Below are 21,559 nucleotides of genomic sequence, written 5' to 3' on the forward strand. Positions count from 1 at the left end.
GAACCCCTCTGATGCCTTACTGAGACATGACTTGATTTAAAACAAGTTCAATATATCACAAGAATCCAAGCCACATTTTCCAGGCTTCTTTCAGCTTCGCTGATGCTTTTTTCGACGCCATGTTTCGATCATTTGCCGGATTAATGTCCAGGTGAGTGAACCCCCCCTCCCGCTGTCCATTTGCCCGTTCCCGCTGTCCATTTGCCCCCCCTTTTCCCCCCTGTCTGTTTGCTCGTTCCCGCCCCCCCTCCCGCTGTTCGTGTGCCGCCCGCGCCACTGCACCCCCCCCCCCGGCCACCGTCCCGGCTGCAATACATTTGACGCCCAGTCGCACCATGCAAATTCAGTTACCGAAAGTGCACCCAAGACTGACTGGAGTCACAAGCGTTGTAGGGCAGCCAGAGTCACGCTCCAAGTGAAGTTGGCGTGATAGATGGCAGCCTAAATCATTTCCTTCAGGCTCTGAAACGCAGAGCTCTGTTCTTCCAGGAGCCGCATATATTCACTCACCAATAAGAACCAAGCAGTGAGTCGAAAGGAAGTAGGTGGATTGTACCTGCTGGTGCGTCGCCTGTTAGGATTTCTGCAAATCGGAAGCATTTTTAAACGGGCAGCGGATACATTAAAGCTGGGGTGGAGCACTCGTCGTGTCAGAGTACTTTAGGGGTCAGGCGCTTGTCACAAGCATCCTCTGGCATTGAAATGCGGGCTTGTGTGTCCTTGCTCCTGGAATGGACTGAACTGATATAATTAGTAGGTTCCGTTGCAGCCACTGGATTCAGCACAACTCTAAAAGGGAGTGTCACATTTGCAATTTCAGAATTAAATGAGAAATGTTATTCATGGAAAAAGTAATATTTTTAGCTATTGTAAGGGAATAATGCCATGGCTTTTACTTTTCACATAAATTAGGGAAACGTTCCCAGTGAAAGAACCCCTCTGATGCCTTACTGAGACATGACTTGATTTAAAACAAGTTCAATATATCACAAGAATCCAAGCCACATTTTCCAGGCTTCTTTTAGCTTCGCTGATGCTCTCATATAACTTGATATAATAATGCAAATAAACTTAATACAGCTGCCAAAACAAGACCATCTCTACAGGCAGATAAAAACAAGAACATTAACCCCTGCCTCCTAATCGCTTTTGTAGAGCTGCTGCTTGGCTGAGAGATTGTTCTCTCTGAAAGGGGCATCCTCTGAAGAGAAACAAACAGGCCTCTCCTCCACCACTAACCGACACCACCAGTAAGCATTCCAAAATGTTCTTTCTTTGACGTCTGCTTGGATGTTGATACCTATTGTGACATCATTCACTAGATGGCTCACACCCTTTAATGAATGGTCTTTGGTAGCTCACACAGTACAATTCAGACAATCTTGACATGCAAATGGGTGTAATGTCTGATATTTATATGTTTCCCTCGTCGTCAATGCTTGATGTTGCTCTCCAGAAAGTGTCACTCATAGTCGTTAAAATATCACTCATAATTGCACTGACATTATGAAAATGTCCCACTATGAATCTGATACCTTGGCAGCTATGCTTTGCTTGTTGTTTTTCTCGCTAAACTTTTCCTATTGCACAGTGTGAGACTTGCAGTAAGCTCAGCTGTTGAAATGTAAAGTCAAGGTTTCTAAGTCAATGCAGAGACCATGTGGTAAAAAGGAGGGAACCTCATGACTGAGGCATCCCTTCATACTCCCTTAGTCCCCTGTCCTTTACACAATTATGGACACACATTATGGACAAAAGTCCCACCTCTCACCGCCTCTCACTTCCATTGGCTAGCTCCATAAATGGAGGCTAGCCATTGGAAGTGAGATCTATCGTTCAAACAGCAAGAAGTGAGATGTGGGCTGCCCTGCCTCTGGGTGGGTGTGTGTGGCTCTGGGTGTGTGTGTGTGTGTGTGTGGGGCTCTGGGTGGGTGTGTGTGTGTGTGGCTTTGGGTGGGTGTGTGTGGGGGGCTCTGGGTGGGTGTGTGTGGGGGGGCTCTGGGTGTGTGTGTGGGGGGTCTCTGGGTGTGTGTGTGTCTCTGGGTGTGTGTCTCTGGGTGTGTGTGTGTCTCTGGGTGTGTGTGTGTCTCTGGGTGTGTGTGTGTGGCTCTGGGTATGTGTGTGTGGTAGTAATTGCTGTCTGCTGAGCTCGTTCGTAGGGTACAATAGGTCTCACATTGCGAGAGATTACGCTAATGGCAATGTAAATGACAAAACCAACACAGAAATACAAAGTTTGTCATTTACAATGGCAATAGCTCTGACTTTTCCAAAGGCGAAACCATTGCATTGTAAATGCTTGTTTATTTAAGATAACGATCGCTGTTCTTAGGTATAAATTAGACATGTTGGTGAATAATGAATTTTGTTTTACAGGGAGGAATGTTATCTTAGGAAATGAATGCAGCAATTTAGAAATGTGACCGTGTATTTTGTGTGCCAGTTCAAGAGAAATGTGTTCTTTATAGTTTTTGTAAGGAATAGGGAAAGGAAAAATATGTTTTTAAAAGTTACAGATACTTTTGTGTTATTGCGCATTGACAGATACCGGACAGAGAGTATTACAATGAAATACAATGTGATTTCTCAGGTCCTTATGAAAAGTCCAGGGGTAGAGAGTGAGAATATAAGATTCCCCAGAGTGTGCTAACGGAGCATGACTGAACCTTTGATTTCCTTACAGATGACAAGGCTAAAGTCTTGAAGACACGATTCAGATTTGGTGTGCATACCTAAATGAGAGCACCTAGGAGATAAAGATCATAAAAGCAGGTGGGCAGAAAATGAAGGGATTTCCCCTAGATTTATTCAGAATTGTGATTCTTATGTGCCAGAATGCACAAGCCAGACAAGTCCCATAGAGAGTGAAATGCCGGTTGAGGAAAGGAAAATTACTGGAGCAGATGAAGTGTCTTGGGTTTCTGCCAATAGATAAAGGGAGCACGTATCCAGCAGTGAGTGGAGAAATCGTCAGGAAGGATACTGTCCCAGCCCTTCTTGCTGTGCAGGGAAAAAGAGAATTTCATTCTCATACCAAGGATTCAGAGATTAAAGCGTGGGTAGAATTCTCAGACAATTCCCCAGAGCTAGAGGAGAGCTGTGCAGACAGTGATGAAAAATGTTTTTTTACAAGAAGAGTGATACTTTTTTCTTTTTTCAGATTGCCATATTGCGGTGCCGGGGTGTGAGTGACGTCTTCCCCCGGTGTGTGTGGTCCTATCCCGAACCCCTCCCCATCCCCAACCCCCACCCCCCAAAGCCTGGTGGAGCTGCCAAGCCGGACGGTGGAAGGTGATGTCCTGTAGCTGATGGAAGTTGATGTTCTGTGGCTGACCAGGCCAGATGGGGTCCGCCTTTGCTGAATGGACTGGATGTGGTCCTTCTATGCCAAGCGAACTGAACTGATGTGTTGGAGATGGAGAGGACTCAACTAGTGAGAAGGCTGTATGCCTTTCACACAGACAGACTGTTAGTTTTTAGGTGAATAGTGAGCAGCAGAATGTGCTGCAATTGGAGTTGTTTTATTGACCTGTGAGGGAAACAAAATTCAAGAGCTGTGTGTCTTTGACACAGCTGAACTGGTAGTTTGAACCCAAAAGAAGGTGAACAACTGAGATGTTGTGCTGCAATTTGAGCAGATATTTTCTGAGCTAGAGACTGCACAGTGAGAAACCTTTTGATGATGATTTTATTTTTCAGCGGGCAATTCATAATAGTTTGGCTGCCTTAGCAGTAGAAGTTCAAAAGTTTGATTCATTTATTTTGCGTATCCAGATATGTATGAGTTATTTTTGTGCTTTTCAGTTTAGCAACGGAGTTATGGCTTTTACATGTATTTGGAAAATGCAGTCTTCTTTTAATTATGACACGTAGTTTTAAATGGTTTTGTTTTCAATTAAGAAAACAACATACTTGTATCTTTCAGTTGAGACTTGCTTTGACATATGCTTTTGTGGTTTTACGGAGTTTTTCAATCACAGTTGTGTTTTTTAGTTGAGAAATGCAGTTTTTCATCGATAGTTGTGTCTTTAGTTGAGTGATTCAATTTTTGATATATGTGAATGGTGATGGTCGAGGGTCATGGGGTGGAATGTAATAAATGAGCCACTCTTGTGATTTTGACATCCTATGATGACCCTCACCACCACCATTTTAATTGATTTTAGTGTGTTCCTTAATGTAGGATGGTCCTGCATTTGCCTGCTTTTCTTCTGTTCTGTAATCTTGCTGTCTTTCACTGGGAGCTGTTACTGAGTAGAACAGTCTTGCCAAGAGCAGAGCGTGTGGGATGTGCATTTGAAGGCGTGCAGTTGTGTAGGAATGTGTCATTGGTGAGAATTATGAGTTCTTATCCTTGGCTTTGACCATTCTGTTTTCTGACTTTATCTTGCTTAGTGGCAGAATGTATGTCAATACATCGCATAGTAATACCACACATGCCAAAACAACGCGGGTATTACTACGCGATGTCAATGACATCGCATACTTTTACCACGAGGGTGCCTTTACCACGCATGCCATTACAACGCAAAGGCATGCGTGGTAAAGCCATACTTGTGGTAAAAGTATGCAAGGTAAGTGACATCCCTACCCCTACACCTACACAACACACTACTCCCACCCCTACACTACCCCAACCCAAAAACACTACCACACTACACTACCCACACTACTCCCACTCCTACAATACCCTAAACCCTAAACCACTACTACACTATCCACACTACTCCCACCCCTACACTACCCTAAACCCTAAAACACTACTATGCTACCCACACTACTCCCACCCCTACACTACCCGAAACCCTAAAACACTACTACGCTTCCCACACTACTCCCACCCCTACACTACCCGAAACCCTAAAACACTACTACGCTACCCACACTACTCCCACCCCTACACTACCCTAAACCCTAAAACACTACTACGCTACCCACACTACTCCCACCCCTACTCTACCCTAAACCCTAAAACACTACTACGCTACCCACACTACTCACACCCCTACTCCACCCTAAACCCTAAAACACTACTACGCTACCCACACTACTCTCACCCCTACACTACCCTAAAACACTACTACGCTACCCACACTACTCTCACCCCTATACTACCCTAAACCCTAAAACACTACTACGCTACCCACACTACTCTCACCCCGACACTACCCTAAACCACTACTACGCTACCCACACTACTCTCACCCCTACACAAGCCTAAACCCTAAAACACTACTACGCTACCCACACTACTTCCACCCCTACACTACCCTAACCCCTAAAACACTACTACGCTTCCCACACTACTCTCACCCCTACACTACCCTAAACCCTAAAACACTACTATGCTACCCACACTACTCCCACCCCTACACTACTCTAAACCCTAAAACACTACACTACACAAACACTACTCTCACCCCTACACTACCGTAAACCCTAAAACACTACTATGCTACCCACACTACTCTCACCCCTACACCCTAAAACACTACTATGCTACCCACACTACTCTCAGCCCTACACTACCCCAAACCCTAAAACCCTACTATGCTACCCACACTACTCTCACCCCTACCCTACCCTAAACCCTAAAACACTACACTACACAAACACTACTCTCACCCCTACACTACCCTAAACCCTAAAACACTACTACGCTACCCAGACTACTCTCACCCCTACACCCTAAAACACTACTAGGCTACCCACACTACTCTCACCCCTGCACTACCCCAAACCCTAAAACACTACTACGCTACCCACACTACTCTCACCCCTACACTACCCTAAACACTAAAACACTACTACGCTACCCACACTACTCTCACCCCTACACTACCCTAAACCCTAAAACACTACTATGCTACCCACACTACTCTCACCCCTACACTACCCTAAACCCTGAAACACTACTACGCTACCCACACTACTCTCACCCCTACACTACCCAAAACCCTAACACACTACTACGCTACTCACACTACTCTCACCCCTACACTACCCTAAACCCTAAAACACTACACTACACAAACACTACTACTCTACCCTAAACCCTGAACACTACACTACACAACCACTACTACACTACAACCAAAATCACTACACTACATAAACACTACAACACTACCCTAAACACTAATACACTGCACTAAACACTACACTACCCTAAAACCTAAATGTGAGACGGCGTCCCGAAGTGCCCCGTCGGCCGCCACCCTCCCCCCCCTGCACACTCCTCGACCATTACCTCCGGGACTGCTACTCCGGAGCCAGAGCGCCATTACCGAGAACGGACTCGGACCGCCAGCATTGACAGGGGAAACCCCGCCCTTCTCTCTCCCGCAGGGACCAACCCGAGCACCTGGTCCGGTGGAACCTTATCGCGCTGACCCCGGAAGTCCCGCCCCCAAGGCAGCGCCAGCACAAGATAAAAAGGAGGAACATGCAGATCCCATTGTCGGAGTTTCGTGGCAGGACCCTCTGGCTGGAGACGGAGACGGAGAAGGAAAGCAGGAGTACGACGAAGACGTGTGGACGGAGGAGTGGTGGAATCCAACGGAGGTGGCTGGAGAGCGGCCGTAACTCAGCGGAGAGTTACGGCGGACCGCGTGAGTGCCTTTTGCCTTCCTATTCCCTACTCATTAGGAGTCCCTGTGTAGTCCCTGTATAAAACCCCTTCTCCATAGTCTCACCACCCCTGCACTGTATAAATACTGTAGAGCACCTCACAAGAGCCCCCCTCTCTCACGTCCCTCCTTGGCACCCTCCCTATCTTCCTACCCTGTAGTCCCTTTCCCGGTACCCTCCTTTCCTCACAGCCTGTTTCTGCCCCCCTCGCACTATCCGGGTGACGGTGAGCGGTAACCACTGCGTAGAGTTCTAGATAAGACTAACGGTCCCTTATCTTTTGTTTCCTCTCTCTCACTGCCCTCCGTGGACCTTCCCCGACATCGGAGCCTACCCTGGAGAGTTCCAAGACCCCGTCCTGCAGTGAGGAACCGGACCAGAGATCATCGCCTGGAGCCTCCCGTCCTCTCACTTGTGGCCTTCCTTGTTGTTCAACACTAATAAACATACGCTATTGCTCACTACCTACGACCTCCTCGCCTGATTTACCGGCCCGCTACACCCACACCACCACATCTGGTGTCAGAAGTGGGATCAGCCGGTAGCATGGAGGCCGTGGTCAAGAAGATGGCGGAGTCCCAGGAACAGTTCGGTAAATTGATGGAACAGTTCCTAAAAACCGCAGAAGACGATAGAGGACAGCTGCATGACGTCCTGAAGGGCCAGGGGCTGGCCCACGAGCAAACCATGGGGAAGCTAACGGATGCCCTGGGGCAACAACGGCCGGTGACATCTCTCCCCTCAGTAGTCCTACAAAAGTACGTCCCAGGGGAGGATCCGGACTACTTTTTCACCAATTTCGAGAGAATAGCCCAAGCAGCCAACTGGCCGGTGGACCGTTGGGGCCAATACCTGGGGCCGCTCCTCACAGGCGACCTACAAGCGGCATATCAACAGGCCAACATACAAGGCAACACCCCTTATCCTGACATTAAGAGGTGCATCTTAGAACGCCTTGGCATCGACGATGACACTTATAGGGTAAAACTCCGCCAAGCAAGAGAGAAACCACAAGAGAACCCGAGGGCCCTTTCATTCCGGATTCGGGACCTCGCGAATCGGTGGCTACGGCCTGAGACGTCCACCAAAGAGAACATCATGGAGAAGATATACCTGGAGCAGTTTCTTACCTCCTTACACCCGGCCACTCAACGCTGGGTGAGACAGCACTCCCGGCTCACCCTGGAGACAGCCATAGAGATCGCGTCTGCCTATAGCCGGGCCCAAGAGCTCCAGCGGGGGAAGGAGGAACACCCCCACAGGCCAACGTCGGCTCTAGCCTCTCGCCCTAACAGGCCACCAGCTGTCCGACGCCCGGAACCAACCCCCCTTTTTCCTCCCCCGGTTGTGTTTCGAACCCCTACTCCTGGACCCCAGTGCTATTCATGCGGAGGGTTCGGCCACATTGCCCGAATGTGTCCACAGAAGGAGGAGCCGATGGAGGTCGGCTTTGCGAGGAACTATCTGTGCAACCCTCCTGGGTGTTCTCCCCCACCGTTCCACTATCCTGTGTCAATCGACGGTAAAAACCTCATGGCCCTTGCCGACTCCGGTTGCCGTCAGAGCGTTGTTAGACCACAGGACCTCTCACACCCGGTCACTGGTCCGACCGGCCTCGTAGCCATTCAATGTGTCCATGGCGACACCAAACAGTATCCCACGACGCAGGTGCGAGTACAACACTCCAAAGACCCCGGCTCCTGTCTCACTGTTGGACTAGTACCCGCACTTCCTGAACAGGCCATTCTCGGGAGTGATTATCCGGGACTACCTACTCTCTTACATGACACCTCTGATTCCCTGGCTCAGTGGTGGAAGGAGGCACCGTATCCGGGACAACCCGACCTGACGAGGTCCTCCAAACCTTACAAACCTAAAAGCCAGAAAAGAAGAGAGAAGAAGGAATACGTCGGCGCTTATCCAGCGATTGTGGAAGAACACCCGTGGCAGACCGACCGGGAATTCAGGGCGGCCCAGCAGGAAGACCCTCTCCTGCAGGAGGCCTGGGGAAGAGCCCTGGATCATGAGGACCCCTTGCAAGTAGGTCCTTACTTCTATAAGAAAAATGGGCTCCTGTACAGAAAAGGAGGAGTCCAACAAAACGCCCAACTGATTATCCCCGGTCCCTTTCAAGACAAAGTTCTTTTCCTGGCACACAGTCATCTTCTAGGGGGCCACTTCGGGGACGAGAAGACCAGCCAAGCAGTCCTGGAGAAATTCTATTGGCCAGGAGTATACCAAAGAGTCAAAACCTACTGCCGGGAATGCGTAATATGCCAAAAAAACAGCCGTCACAAACCTCCCCGTGTTCCCTTGCAACCCCTCCCTCTCATTGATGTCCCCTTTAGCCGTATAGGGATGGATATTATCGGGCCCCTCCTTCCCTCCCGTAGCGGGTGTCGCTATGCCTTGGTCATAGTCGACTATGCCACCCGCTTTCCGGAGGCCATTCCCCTGCGTCAGCCCACTACCCAGACGATAGCCAAGGCCCTGATCTCCTTATTTTCTCGGGTTGGGTTTCCCCGGGAAATACTGACCGACCAGGGCACTCCTTTTGTGTCTGCTCTCATGAAACGTGTCTGTTCAGAGCTTGGGATCAAACAGATTAGAACGTCTGCGTATCATCCGCAAACGGACGGGTTGGTGGAGCGTTATAACGCCACCTTGAAGCAGACACTGAAGAAACTTCTGGGCCTAGAAGCAAAAAGATGGGAAGACATGCTTCCCTTGGCCTTATTCGCTATCCGCTGCAAAACGCAAAGTAGCACCGGATACTCCCCATTCGAACTGCTGTATGGGCGTCCTCCCCGCACCCTGCTAGACATGGCACGGGAGGCATGGGAAGACGAACCGGATCGCACTCGTCCGCTTCCCGAATATCTGGAGAATCTGAAAACTCACCTGTCCATGATCCGTGACATTGTCCGACAAAACCTAGGGACCGCCCAAGACAGCCAAAAGAGGCAATACGACAAAGGCACACGCAATCGCGTCTTCGCTGTCCAGGACTTAGTTCTCCTCATGATGCCCTCATCCGACCAGAAGCTTCTGGGACAGTGGCAAGGTCCCTACCCCATCCTCAGACAAGTGACCCCCGTCACTTACGAGGTGGAATTAGACCCCACACGAGGCACTTCCCAGATTTTTCACGTAAATTTATTAAAGAAATGGGAAGGGCCCCGACCGGTGCTGTCCGGAACCAGTAAAAGGCCCCCTTTCTCTTTCGACCCCTGTCTTGACCCCGACCTAAACCCTGTGCAGATCCACGAACTGCAACAAACCCTAGCGTCCCTGGAAAAAGTCTTCTCCTCTTCCCCGGGCCGAACCAAGGTCACGGAGCATAAGATAGAAACAGAACCAGGGAAAGTGGTCCGACTGAGACCCTACCGGGTACCAGAGGCCCGCCGGACGGTTATCCGTCAGGAGATAGAAGCCATGCAACGGATGGGGATCATCGAACCCTCAACCAGCGAATGGAACTCCCCTATAGTTCTGGTGCCAAAGCCTGACGGGTCGGTCCGTTTTTGCATAGATTTCAGGGAGGTCAACAAGGTGTCCAGCTTTGACACCTACCCCTTGCCCCGGGTGGACGAAATGATCGAGCGGATAGGGAAGGCGAAGTTTATCTCTACCCTTGACCTCTGCAAAGGGTACTGGCAGATACCCCTAAGGGACCAAGACAAAAAGAAGACTGCCTTTTCAACCCCTGAGGGCTTATACCAGTTCATAGTCATGCCCTTTGGCCTTCATGGCGCCCCAGCCACCTTCCAACGCGCCATGAACCAGGTCCTGCAACCTCATGCCCAATACGCAGGCGCCTATTTAGACGACATCATTATCTTTAGCGACAGCTGGCCCCAACACTTGAGGCATCTGTCCAGCGTCGTCTCCTCTTTGGGCTCATTTGGTTTTGCCATCAATCCCGCCAAAACCACCTTAGCGGCGAAAACGGTCAAATACCTGGGGTATCTCCTAGGGGATGGCATGATAAGACCCCAAGAAAGCAAAACCGTGGCCATCCGGTCCCTTCCTTTTCCCCACACAAAAAAGGACCTTCGAGCCTTTTTAGGGCTTCTCGGCTATTACAGGCGATTTGTACCCAATTTCTCCCAGAGAGCTGCAGCCCTCACGGACCTCCTGAAGAAAACGAACCGTACAGACGAGGAGCTACGGAACCCCTCTCCCGAAGCATGGCATGCCTTTACGGACCTGAAAGACGCCTTGACTTCCAGTCCTGTCCTAATACCCCCTGATTATTCCTTGCCTTTTATCCTTCAAACGGATGCTTCCGATCAGGGGTTGGGGGCCGTGCTCTCTCAGAAGGACTCTCTTGGCAACGAACGACCCATTCTCTACGCGAGCCGCAAATTGTTTCCAAGAGAAAAACAATACGCGGTAGTAGAGAAGGAGGCCTTGGCCATTAAGTGGGCCGTGGACAATCTGAGGTACTACCTCGAGGGCAGAGACTTCGTCCTCTATACAGACCACGCCCCCCTGGAGTGGATGGCCCGAAACAAAGGACAGAACGACCGGGTCCTACGCTGGTTTTTGTCCCTACAGCCCTTTCACTTTCAAACAAGGCACCGGAAAGGCTCAGAGCAGGGTAATGCTGATTTTCTTTCACGGTACCCCCTGACTCCACCCCGTACAGGAAGGACAGCTAGGGGAAGGGGATGGGAGACGGCGTCCCGAAGTGCCCCGTCGGCCGCCACCCTCCCCCCCCTGCACACTCCTCGACCATTACCTCCGGGACTGCTACTCCGGAGCCAGAGCGCCATTACCGAGAACGGACTCGGACCGCCAGCATTGACAGGGGAAACCCCGCCCTTCTCTCTCCCGCAGGGACCAACCCGAGCACCTGGTCCGGTGGAACCTTATCGCGCTGACCCCGGAAGTCCCGCCCCCAAGGCAGCGCCAGCACAAGATAAAAAGGAGGAACATGCAGATCCCATTGTCGGAGTTTCGTGGCAGGACCCTCCGGCTGGAGACGGAGACGGAGAAGGAAAGCAGGAGTACGACGAAGACGTGTGGACGGAGGAGTGGTGGAATCCAACGGAGGTGGCTGGAGAGCGGCCGTAACTCAGCGGAGAGTTACGGCGGACCGCGTGAGTGCCTTTTGCCTTCCTATTCCCTACTCATTAGGAGTCCCTGTGTAGTCCCTGTATAAAACCCCTTCTCCATAGTCTCACCACCCCTGCACTGTATAAATACTGTAGAGCACCTCACAAGAGCCCCCCTCTCTCACGTCCCTCCTTGGCACCCTCCCTATCTTCCTACCCTGTAGTCCCTTTCCCGGTACCCTCCTTTCCTCACAGCCTGTTTCTGCCCCCCTCGCACTATCCGGGTGACGGTGAGCGGTAACCACTGCGTAGAGTTCTAGATAAGACTAACGGTCCCTTATCTTTTGTTTCCTCTCTCTCACTGCCCTCCGTGGACCTTCCCCGACATCGGAGCCTACCCTGGAGAGTTCCAAGACCCCGTCCTGCAGTGAGGAACCGGACCAGAGATCATCGCCTGGAGCCTCCCGTCCTCTCACTTGTGGCCTTCCTTGTTGTTCAACACTAATAAACATACGCTATTGCTCACTACCTACGACCTCCTCGCCTGATTTACCGGCCCGCTACACCCACACCACCACATCAAATCACTACACTACATAAAAACTACACTATCCTCCCTAATACACTACACTAAACAAACACGACAACACCACAACACATACTAAAAAGTTTTAAAAAAAACGCACACAACACAAACATAACCACACTACTTTTGAACAACCCTACACCCTACAAAAGTAACCCCCATCCCATGCATAAACCCCCTTACCTCTCTCCTCTCCAGCGTCGCCGTCGGATCCTGCTTCCTCCTTTCTGCTTGCTGCACGTTGTTGTGAGGTAACAGCCTAAGTTTCCTCACAATGACGTGGATAGCCGCCACCATTACACATTACCACGAATGCGTTGTAAAAGCGCATGCGATGTAATGGTATGCGTGGTTTTACCACGCATTGTAACATCGCATGCGTTGTAATGCATGCGATGTAAAAGCAAAGCGTGGTACAACCCGCGTTGCAATGGCTGTTCCCCTAGTGGCTGGGCTTGCCTATTGGCTTTGGCATAATCTTATGCCATCTTGCATTAGTGGCCTATGCTTAAGCGACTGCATCTTCTGAGCCTTTCTAGGTGAGAAGTTATGTTTTGCTTTCACTTATTTTCTGCACTCTGCATGCTAGTAGAAACCGGTTCTTATCAGAGGAATGTACAGGCTCCTTCTCGAAGTCATAGCAAAGGCCTGATCAACCGATGCTGTGTCCTTCGCACAGAGTGGTACAGAATCTGATGGGAAAAGGAGGCGAGGCTTGCTAGAAGCTTCGACCAATGTTTCCATTTGTATTAAAAGGAGGAGCCTCCACTGGTCTGGTGGAAGTGGAAGTTTGGGAGTTTGGATTCCGAGTGAGGGCAGACGTGTCTATCTCGGATTGAACCCTGATTGCTGAGCTCTGATCCCCGGCTGTGTGAAGACTTCCCCCGGCCAGAAGTGGCCAGTGTATGCATCAGGTGATGTATTGAGTTTTGTGATTATTGCCATTGTGATGTGAGCCAGTGGCTGTGGTCGTTTGAGGTGTTTTCTTTGTGGTGTGGGAGGTGCACATCCAGAGTAATCCTCAACTCTGTATATATATCTTTCTGATCTCTTGCAGGACGTCCAGTGTATCTTATCTTATATCAGTTATTGCTTGTTTATTAATCAGTAATATAGTTTGCTCAGTTATTGATTCATGCCTTTAGATTATAAGTTTGCTATTTATATTTGCAGCTAATGCATTTGGTATCTGAGACAGCCTTTGTTTAGAGAGTATTATGTAATAAATCCCAAGCCTTATTCTAAAAGTGATAGTCTTTGCATTTTGGTAAATAAAACTCCTTTTCAAAAGGTGCTGTTTGTTTTGTGTTGCAGTCTTGCTGTGCCAGGGGTGGCAAGACATGTTTAAAAGTGTATATTATTTAAAGGTGTAATGATATATTTGCCTCCCAGGTGGGAGTGCAGTGATTGGGTGTGGCTTATTGGTGAGAAGCCACATTCAAAACAGACAGGACAGGGGATAATGCTGACATAACAGCTTAATTAGTATAATAGGTGCGCTAGTACTGAGTGATACACCTTCTAACATTCATTATGTGAGTGACCGTGTGACTGTATTCTTGTGTGTCTGGGTGTGTAAGTGGCTATATAGGTTTATAAGTGGGTGTGTGAGTAGCAGTGTGGGTGAGTGAGATGCTGTGTGAGTGACTGTATTGGTGAGTGAGTGGGTGTGTCAGTGGTTGTTTGGGTGAGTGAGTGGCGGTGTGAGTGGCTCTATGGGTTGGTAAATGGGTGTGTAGTGACTGTATGGGTGAGTGGGTATCTGAATGGCTTTATGACTGAGTGACTGGGTGTGTAAATGGCTCTGTGGATGAGTGAGTGGCTGAGTGGGTTTTCGGTTAAGTGAGTTGGTGTATGAGATGCTGTACTGGAGAGTGCATGTGTAAATGGCTGTATGGGTGAGAACAGATGTGTGTGTGCTTGTATGGATGTCTGTATGGGTATGTAAGTGGTGTGTTGGTATGTGAGTGAGTGTGTGAGTGCTTGTATGGGTGATCGATTGGCTGTGTTGAGAGGCTGTATGGGTGAGTGAGTGGGTGTGTGAGTGACTTTAGGTAAATAAGTGGGTGTGTGAGTAGCTGTATGGGTAGGTGTGTGGCTATGTGACTGGCTGTACGGGTGAGTGACTGGTAGTATGAGTGGCTCTATGGGTGAGTGAGTGGTTGTGTGAGTGGGTGTGTGAGTACTGGTATTGGTCTATGAAAGTATATGTGAGTAGTTGTGTGGGTGTGTGAGTGGGCATATGAGAGGTTGTATGGGAATGTGAGTGGATATGTAAATGTAGTATACTTGTAAAGCGCACAGCTGCCCCAGCAACGGGGCGTCCCGGCGCTGTATAACTCTGGGGAACCCGTCCTGGCTTTCCCTGTGGGATGGTCCCTTGCTGGGAGTCCCCAAGGTGGAGCCAGGCATCCCCGGAATTGGTGGGGCCGTTGTGGAGATTAGGCAAGCTAATGCCCAGAGTTGCCGAGTGGAACCCCTGATTATAGTAAGCACCGAAGCGAGAATTATCGAGTCCGCTGACCAAGGTCCACGACCCTGCCGCGTCGGGAATTGAACCCTGGTCCCGGGCTGACTTCTGCTCTCAGGCCTGCCGCCTCTAACCAGTGAGCCACACTACTAGATATGTGATTGGTTATGTGGATGATGTCATTTGAGATCTCATCAGTGATGTCACTGACCATGTCATGAGTGATGTTACATGTGAACTCATAAATAGTGCACTTTGGGGGCATGAGTTCTAGTTAGCTCAGGATACTAAAAGTGATACATTTCACTGTTTTTGTAAAAGTTAAATCTGAGCCTAAGTATAATGTCTCGGTAACTTATGTTTTTTTCAGTGAATTCCTAAGGTTTTTTAAAATACAATTTCCTAACTATAATGCCCCTGTAACCTTTGTTTTTTTTAAGTGAATTTCTAAAGTTTAGCAGTTCCTGTATCCTAACTATAACGTCCTGGTAACGTTTGTTTTTTTAAAAAGTGAATTTCTATTTTTTTTAAATAGCATCACGGTGGTGGGCAAAGGTGGTGGGCCCTTTGACCAGCTCTTAGGAATCCCGCTGCATGGGACTTACTGGAGGTAACAGGAGGGCTTCTTGGCCCCAAGGTCTCTCAGCATCCAAGAGAACTTCATCCCCCAACCATTAGTGTACCAGGCGGTGCGTTTACAGAGTGGTGGAGAAAGGGAGCATGATCTCTAAAGACCTCTCAGTAATCCTGCTGTGTGGGACTTACTAGAGGTAACAGTAGGGATAGTCGGCCCCCAAGGACTCTCAGCAGCCAAGGAACGTCATCCCCTAATCAGTTGTGCGCAAGGTGGTGGATTTGCAGAGTGGTGGTGAAAGGGGGCATGGCCTCGAACAACCTCCCAGCAATCCAGCTGTGTGGGACTAACAGGAGGGGTAGGTGGCCCCAAGGATCCTAAAGAGCCAAGTGGACTTCATGCCCCAACTAGTAGTGCACCAGGAGGTATGTTTGCAGAGTGGTGGAAAACGGGGCACGGCCTCCGACAACCTCTCAGCAATCCCGCTGTGTAGGACTTACTGGAGGTAACAGGAGGGGTATTTGGCCCCAAAGGACCCTCAGCTGCCAAGGGAACGTCTTCCCCCAACCAGTTGTGAGTCAGAAGGCACATTTTCAGAGTGGTGAAGAAAGGGGGCGGGGCCTCCGGAGATAAGCAGGTCTGCTTTGAAAAAAAATGATATATTTATATGGGGAGGGGGGCTGCTTTGCCCCCCTCCCTGGGCAAAATTTGATCCCTGTCTGGGGACCCCATGCGTGAAGGCCCAGTCTTTTTTTAAAAATTAATTTTTACAGTTAAAGGGAGAGGGTGAGCAGCACCCCTACCGGGCCAATTTCAGCCCCGGGGACCACATCCCTCGAGGGCCTGGCCTTTTTATTTTATTTGAAAAATATGAATAAGGGGAGGGTGGGCCACATGGCCCCCACCCCTCTCTGGCTGATTTTGTTCCCGGCGACCACCTAGCCTCTACTGTGGGTGCCCTAGTCACACCCAGGGCACCCACTTACTAATGATGGGGACCGCGGGGAGACTGAAGGCCCACGCAATCCCTGCCGGCTCAGTGCTTCCTGCAGGAACCAGCATTGTTTTTACAGAGAGGGAGCTGCTGAACACGCAGCGCCCTCTCTGTGAAAGCAATTCTGCTCCGCTTTCAGCAAGCCAGAGCATTTGTAATGCTCTGGGTTGCTAAAAGCCGAGCGTTTGCTATGACCTTTTGCTATGACCTTAAGCCATAGCAAACAGCTATGACCCAGGAGTAGGCACACCGGGACATAGCAGGAGCTCGCCCTGGTGGGTAGCGGTCCCCAGGGCTAAGTATGTCTCCATGAGGAGGGCCATGCGGCCCCCTTCATTTCTTTGAATTTCCTCTGGGGAAGTTGTGGTCCCCAGTGATGTGAATTCAATTTAAAAACACCCCTGGGGAGGTGGCAGTCCCCTAGGCTGCAAAGGGTGGTCAGCGCCCCCCTCCATTCATTGAAGTTAAAGCCCTAAGGATGTGGCGGCCACTGGGACTGGGGTAGAGGGGTCCGTGCATCCCCCCTCATTGTTTTGAAATAAAGCCCCAGGGAGGTGGTCCAAGGGGCTAGGAGAGCCTGAGAGGCCCACCCATTTAAAAAGAAATAAGCCCCTGGGAGAAGGTGGCCCCCCGGTCAACAGTATGCGCCTCCCCGCATTCATTTGAAAAAAAAGCCCCAGGGAGGTGGTGGTACCCAGGGCATTAAAAAGCTCCAGGAGGGGGTGGGTCAGTGGTCAATGTGCCCCCCTCTTTTATAATTCAAAGTCCCCCAGGATCTGGCTCACCCTGGGGTGATTATTAAAGAAGCACGGAAACCCAATTTCCCCATTTTTTTTCTACATTTTTGAAAATTACACAAAAAATGTTTTGACCCTGCAGGGTCCCTATGAGCCCTCTCAAATAGGCCTAGGGGCTCACGGTATTCCTATCCTGCTCCATTCCCTTTTTTAAAACTTTTTTTTCTTCGACGCGGTTCAAGCCAAGCCACAAGATGGCTTCCAACACTTCCTGGTTTGAAGTGTTAGCAGCCAATCGTGTCTCATCACGAGATTGTGAGGGGCTGCGGATACTCCTCTATATATACAAATTTGAATTTTCTATAATATTTCAAAAACTACTGACGGATTTAGACCAAATGACTAAAAGGCACTCCTCGACCAACATCTACCTGTGTGCAATATTTAGAGTAATTCCGTACAACATTTCGGGCTGTAGCCTTCTCGAGAGGTCCTAAGGGAATTAAAATGGGAAACGTGTACATTTTTCACCCCCCCCCCTTTTTTTCTCGGCTCCCGCTTCACGAATCACCCCGAAAACGCCAGTAGCTAAAATCTCTCTCTTTACCGATATGTGTATATATATATATATATATATTCACTGAAAAAACATAGGTTTCACACCAGTTATAGTTAGGAATTAGCATTTAAAAAACCTATTAAATTCACTGAAAAAAACATAGGTTTCACACCAGTTATAGTTAGCGGAAATTTTACTCGCATAAAACCATTGAAATTCCCACGTTATAGTTAATTGGACTCACTATAACTTGCGCGCGCAATGCACTGCTGATGACGTCACATATTACATCACTCATGGCATGGTCAGTGACATCACTCATGACATCACTGATGACACCATCCAGTGAATGTGTGTCTTTCTGAAAAATAAATATGTTTTATATATGTATATGTAAAAGTTGATGGAAGAATAAATGTTTAAATAAGTGTCTAAATGGATGTTTTTTTTATAAAAAATTGATTGGTTAACTGGCTTATTAAGTGTATATTAGTGAATACATATATTAGAGAGTAATGTTTACATATTTAAATATATGTATTAGTGTTTCACTTTGTGTATAAGTGGCTGCATGGGTTGGTGAGTAGCTAAATGTGTATGTATATGGGTTATTAGATGTTTTTCTTAGTATCAGTATGAGTGTTTGTATGGTTTGGTGGGGGTATTACTTAGCACATAGATGCAGGAATGACTGACTCTCTCTTTATATGTGTTTTGAAGACAGCATATGTGCAGGACTGTATGGGTGGATGAGTGTAAATATGTGTGTCTTAGTGAGTGAATGACTGTCTCACTAGTGTCTTTATCAGTAACTACATATGTTTTAATCTAGTATATGTGAATATTGATGTATATAAGTGAGTATATGTGAGAGTGAGGGATTGTAAGAGTTCCTGTTTAAATAAGTATGTGTTTCTATAAGTGATTGTTTAAGAGAGTAAGTATGTCTAAGTTTCCTTAGAAGTAAGGTGGTAGTGTGTGTATAGCTGTATATGCAACTAAATGGATGTTCAATAGTTTATTTGCATGTGTGAGTATGTGTGTGAGTAACTTTTGGATGACTGTCGGTGTGTAACAGGATGTATAGGTGTGTCACTACATATGATGAGTGAGTATATGTATCAGTGACTATATAGAACTGTTGGTGAATGAGTGGATGTGTATATAGATGGTGGAATTATTGAATTGGTTGTTGTAACTGGTATGGGTATCTCCATTTTTTTGTAAATTTTAGTTTCTATTTTTGAGTATGTGTTTCAAGGGTTACTTTACAGTTCACTCTGTCACAAGGATGGTGTCATCAGTGATGTCATGAGTGATGTCACTGACCATGTCATGAGTAATGTAATATGTGACGTCATCAGCAGTGCATTGCACGCGCAAGTTATAGTGAGTCCAACTAACTATGACGTGGGAATTTCAATGGTTTTATGCGAGTAAAATTTCCAGCTAACTATAACTGGTGTGAAACCTATGGTTTTTTCAGTGAATTTAATAGGTTTTTTAAATGCTAATTCCTAACTATAACTGGTGTGAAACCTATGGTCTTTTCAGTGAATTTCATAGGTTTTTTTAATAGCTAATTTCTGTTTTATAATGAATCCTATATTGTATATTTATGTAATACTTTTTTTTTTTTTGCCCTGGAGCGCTCCCGGTGCGCGTACCGATGAGCGCACCGGTAAGCGCAGTCTTACGGCGCGCCCCGGTGCGCGTACCGGGGAGCGTCCCGTTAGCGCCATTGTCGCGAACGAAAACATCATCGTGACGTATCGCGTAGCCGCGTGATGAGTCTTATGACGCACGGCGTAAGCGCTTCCGGAAGCGCTCGAGCGCATAAGATCACGCAACGTAAGCGCCTCCGGACGGGCCACCGGGCGCCCCCCGGGCGCGCATTGGGGCGCGTAGCATAAGCGCGTCGGGTCATGTGACCTGAAAATAACACTTTTCATTGGTTCAGAACAGTTTTGGTTTCCAAATGATGAAAGCCCGGATCATGTGACTTGAAAATAACACTTTTCATTGGTTCAGAACAGTTTTGTTTTCAAAATGATGAAAGCCCCCACCTTTTTTCCTCATTCTCACTTTGTTCTTTGAGTGAGAAAGACCTGCTTTTTTCTTAGAGATATGGCTACAGTACTGTCAGCAGCTGGAGCATCTGCCCCACCACCACCACCACAAGGACCACCAGAACATCACATTGGTGGTCAAGAAGAAGAGGAGGAGGAGGAGGAAGAGGAAGAAGAGAGAACGGAGTTCCTGCCAGAAGACAATCCCCCATACAAACCTAGGGAGCACTTTATATGGGAGTTTTATAAAATCCCAAGGGGTTCCAAAAAAGTAAACGCTGCAAAGGTGACCTGTCTCATCTGTGGCGCTGTACTATCCAGGGGGAACCCTGCCAAAAAATATTCATTTGGCAATCACACAATGATTCGCCACATGCAACGTTTGCATCCCAATAACTATTCTGCAGCAGAGGTGAGAGAACTGTGCAGAAACCTACCCCAATCGTCTTCCAGAACCTCAACAACCAAAGAACCCACTCCATCGGGTCCAGAGGCAAGGGAGATGGTGCCAAACATACAAACCAAGTTTGGTGGGTACAAAATCGTTTGCATTGTTTGTGGAAAAACAATTACCTATGGTGAGCAAAGGATTAATCTCATCAACCTTGCTGGTGACAACCACCAGTGCCGAAAGAAGCCTTAATTTTTTCCTGTTTTTTTTTTTGCTCCAGTTGAGCCGTTTACAATACCCTGTTTTTTGTTTGTCCCCATAAAAAATACAAAAAATATATAAAATTCTTCATAAAATCCAAAAAAAGTAAAAAAAATTCAAAAAAACAATAAAAAAATATAAAACAACAAAAAGAATAAAAAAACAGTTCTTTTTAGAACTACCTCTAATTTATAAAAAAATGCTAAATTTTTTGAAAACTCTGTCATTCTTTTTTCTCCAGGGTACGCGTACCGTTACGCTCCCCGGTGCGCGTACCGGGGCGCGCACCAAAAATAAATAAAAATAAAATAAAGGAGTGAGCATGAGGGAAGCACACAGAGAGAGTGATGTTAAGAGAAAGAGAGCTAGAGGGAGCAACACAGAGGGACTGTGTATTAGATAGTAAGACAGAGAGAAGGTGTAATAGGGTGTAGGTGAGAAAAAGAAAATGAATAAGGGAGTAAAACAAGGGAATAGAGAGGAAGAAGACTAAAGCAGAGGTACTGGGAGAATGTGAGTGGGTGTTGAAAGTAAAGGGAAGGACAGTAAAGGATGGGGAATGAGGGGTAGTGACGGAACCGGAGTAAAGGAACAACGGTGAGTGAGGGTTAGAAAAGAGCAGTGACTGTAAGTAAAGAGGGGTGAAAGAGGGTGGATAAAAGTGAATAAGGGTAAGACATGGGGAGTGACAGAGAGAAAGGAGAGAGAGAGTAAAGGAAGGAGTGACTGAAATGGAGTGAGTGAAGCAGCAAAGAAAGGTAAGTGAGGGAGTGTGGGTGAGTTGTAGGGAGTGAGCATGACGAAAGAATATTGACAGAGTGAGGGGACAGAGACAGCGACGGTAAGAGAGACAGAGTGAGGGAACGGAAGTGAGGAACTGTGAGGACAGACAGACTGAGAGAAGGAGTGAGAGGAGTGAAGTAAATGAGTAAGGGAAAGGGAATGAGTGAGGGAGCAAAGGAAGGCAACAGAGGGTAAGGGAAGTAAAGCAGGTGGACTGAAAGAAGTTGAATGTGGGAGGGGAGTTAGGGAAAGGGGAGTAAACATGGAGGATAAGAATAAGTGAGGGAAGCAGAGTAAGGAAACAGGAGTAAGGTAGGGTGAGAAAATAGTAGTGAGGTTAAAGCAAAGGGTGATGACAAACTACATTTTTTAAGTCACACTTACCATATAAGTAATGTAACTTTAATTACATTTTTTACTACACTTTGTATCTGTGAAAGAGAGA

This window comes from Lissotriton helveticus, chromosome 7 (assembly GCF_964261635.1).
Source record: "Lissotriton helveticus chromosome 7, aLisHel1.1, whole genome shotgun sequence".
Taxonomy (NCBI): domain Eukaryota; kingdom Metazoa; phylum Chordata; class Amphibia; order Caudata; family Salamandridae; genus Lissotriton; species Lissotriton helveticus.